The sequence below is a fragment of the Zalophus californianus genome, chromosome 1 (assembly GCF_009762305.2).
Source record: "Zalophus californianus isolate mZalCal1 chromosome 1, mZalCal1.pri.v2, whole genome shotgun sequence".
Lineage (NCBI taxonomy): Eukaryota > Metazoa > Chordata > Mammalia > Carnivora > Otariidae > Zalophus > Zalophus californianus.
The window spans coordinates 173,228,012-173,231,222 of record NC_045595.1 but is presented as its reverse complement, the minus strand read 5'-3'; positions in this window follow the sequence as shown (position 1 = coordinate 173,231,222).

The following is a 3,211-nucleotide window of genomic DNA, read 5'->3' as shown; positions in this document are numbered from 1 at the left end:
ACAATATCATGATTCAACACTTTCATACAACACCCAGTGTTCATCCTTAATCCCCATCACCTATTTGACCCATCCCTCACTCCCCTCCCCTCTGGGACTTAGGCTTTGTTTATTGTCCTTTTTCTAGCTCCTTTAGGTGTAAGGTTATGTTGTGTGTTTGAGATTTTTCTTGCTTCTTGAGGTAGGCCTGTATTGCTGTATACTTTCCTCTTAGGACTGCCCTTGCTGCATCCCAAAAGTTTTAGACTATGGTGTTTTCATTTTCGTTTGTTTCCATGTTTTTTTTTTTTTTAACTTCTTCTTTGATTTCCTGGTTGACCCATTCATTGCTTAGTAGCATTTAAGCATTTGTTTAACCTCCATGTATTTGTGATCTTTCCAAATTCTTTTTTGTTGTTGTTGACTTCAAGTTTCATAGCATTGTGGTCTGAAAAGGTGCATGGTATGATTTCAGTCTTTTTGTATTTGTTGAGCCTGTTTTGTGACCTAACATGTGTTCTGTTCTGGAGAATGTTCCATGTGTACTTAAAAAGGATGTGCATTTTGCTGTTTTTAGGATGGAATGATCCGAATATATCTGTTAAATCCATCTGGTCCAGTGTGTCATTCAAAGCCATTGTTTCCTTGTTAATTTTCTGTTTAGGTAATCTGTTCATTGATGTAAGTGAGGTGTTAAAGTCCCCTACTATTATAGTATTACTTTCAGTGAGTTCTTTATGTTTGTTATTGATTGTTTTATATATTTGGGTGCTCCATGTTGGGTGTATAAATATTTATAATTGTTACATCTTCTTGTTGGATTGTACCTTTATGATTATATAATGCCCTTATTTGTCTCTTTTTACAGTCTTTGTTTTAAAGTCTAGTTTGTCTGATATAAGCATTGCTACTCCGGCTTTCTTTTGACATCCATTTGTGTGATATGTTTCCCAACTCCTCACTTTCAATCTGCAGGTGACTTTAGGTCTAAAATGAGTCTCTTACAGGCAGCATATAAATGGGTCTTGGTTTTTGTTTTTGTTTTTGATTTTGTTTTTTTTATCTAGTTTGATACACTTTGTCTTTTGATTGGAGCATTTAGTCCACTTGCATTCAGAATAATTACTGATAGATATATATTTAGTGTCATTTCATTACTTGTTTTGTCATTGTTTCTGGAGATTTTCTCTGTTCCTTTCTAGTCTTTGTCACTTGTGGTCCTTCTTTCCCATTCAAAGAGTCCCCTTTAATATTTGTTGCAGGGCTGATTTAGTGGACACAAACTCCTTTAGTTTTTGTTTGTCTGGGAAATGCTTTATCTCTCCGTCTATTCTGAATGACAGCCTTGCTGGAAAAAGTATTCTTGGCTGCAGATTTTTCCCATTCAGCATGTTGAATATATCATGCCACTCTCTTCTGGCCTGCCAAGTTTCTGTAGAGAGATCTGCAGCTTGCCTTATGGGTCTTCCCTTGTAACTTAGGAACATCTTTTGTCTTGCTGCTTTTATGATTTTTTTCTTTATCACTGTATTTTGCAAATTTAATTACAATATTTCTTGGTGTTGGCTTGCTTTTGTTGATTTTCATTAGAGTTCTCTGTGCCTCCTGGATCTGGATGTCCTTTTCTTTCCCCAGATTAGGGGAGTTTTCTGCTATTATTTCTTGAAATAAATTTTCTGTCCCATTTTCTCTCTCTTCTGAGCCTCCTATAGTATGAATGTTATTATGTTTGATGGAGTCACTGAGTTCCCTAAGTTTACCCTCATGTTCCATAATTGTTTCTCTCTTTTGTTCAGCTTCATTATTTTCCACTATTTTATCTTCTATATCACTAATTCATTCCTTTAATTTTTCTAGCCTACTATTCATTGAATCAATCCTGTTTCCAATCTCATTTATTTCATTCTTCGTTTCTGACTGGTTCTTTTTTTTAACTCTTTTATCTCTGTAGTAAGAGTCTCCCTGATGTCTTCTATTCTGTTGTCAAGCCCAGTGAGTATCCTTATGATTGTTGCTTTAAATTCTCCATCAGGCATGTTACTTATATCTGTTTTGCTTAGATCTCTGGCTGTTACCTTATCTTGTTCTTTCATTTAGGATAAATTCCTCTGTCTTGGCATTATGTCTAAGTCTCTGCTTTTTCTCTGTGTTAGAAAAGTGAGTCACGTCTCCTGCTTCTCAAAGTAATGGCCTTATGAAAAAGGGGTCCTCCTATAGTGCCATGGGCCTGGTACTTCAGTAGTGTGTCTGGTGTGTGCTGTGTGCACGCTGTTGTGTTGTGGCTGCTGTATTCTTCAGGCCAATCATCTGCAGAGGTTTTCCTTGGCTCAAACAGTGTTTGGTTCCTGGTCTGAATGTGATGAGTTTTTTTTTTTTTTAAAGATTTTATTTATTTATTTGAGAGAGAGAGAGAAACAGCATGAGAGGGGAAAGGGTCAGAGGGAGAAGCAGGCTCCCCACTGAGCCGGGAGCCCGACGTGGGACTCGATCTCGGGACTCCAGGATCATGACCTGAGCCGAAGGCAGTCGCTTAACCAACTGAGCCACCCAGGCACCCTGAATGTGATGAGTTTTAACTAGGTGTTCTCTTGTCTGCTTGTGAAATGAGACCTGACATCAATTCCACCAGAACTGAGGCCCCGCAGAACTCTCTGATTGGAGAAGTGGTGTGGACAGGGGTTTGTGATGGTCTTCTGGGGGAAGGGTCCTGTGCATTGATACTGAGGCAAGCTTGACTGAGCAGGACAGTTCCATGGGAGTGCAAGGGGTGGAATTGGTGTAAGCAAGTTAGGCAGCCGGTGACAGTGCTGTGTTGCTTTCCACAGGTGGCTCTGTATTTATTCTGAGGGGTTGTGGAAGGAAATGGTGCTGGACAGCTCCTTTGTTCTAGGAGAGGCATCTCCATGAACACTGCTTCTCAAGGTTGTGGTCTCAGAAGCCCCAGTGTGCTCCAAACATTTTTTAGATTGTTATTTCCCTGATGTCTGCCCTCAGGTTGTTTGCCTTCCTCCTCTCTAGGAGTAACACAGTGCCCTCCTGGCTCTATCTCAGCTAAGCCCACTGACCCTTAAAACTCCAGGCTTTAAGCTTCATTGGTTGTAAGAACTCATGAAATTCTACCCCTCTTGTTTTCCAAGCCAATGGCTTTGGGGAAATGGTCTCCTTATGTTCTCCTGTGTGTTCCTCTCTCTCACCTTTCTCTGTGACCACAGCTGCCTCCCCTCTGCAGCAC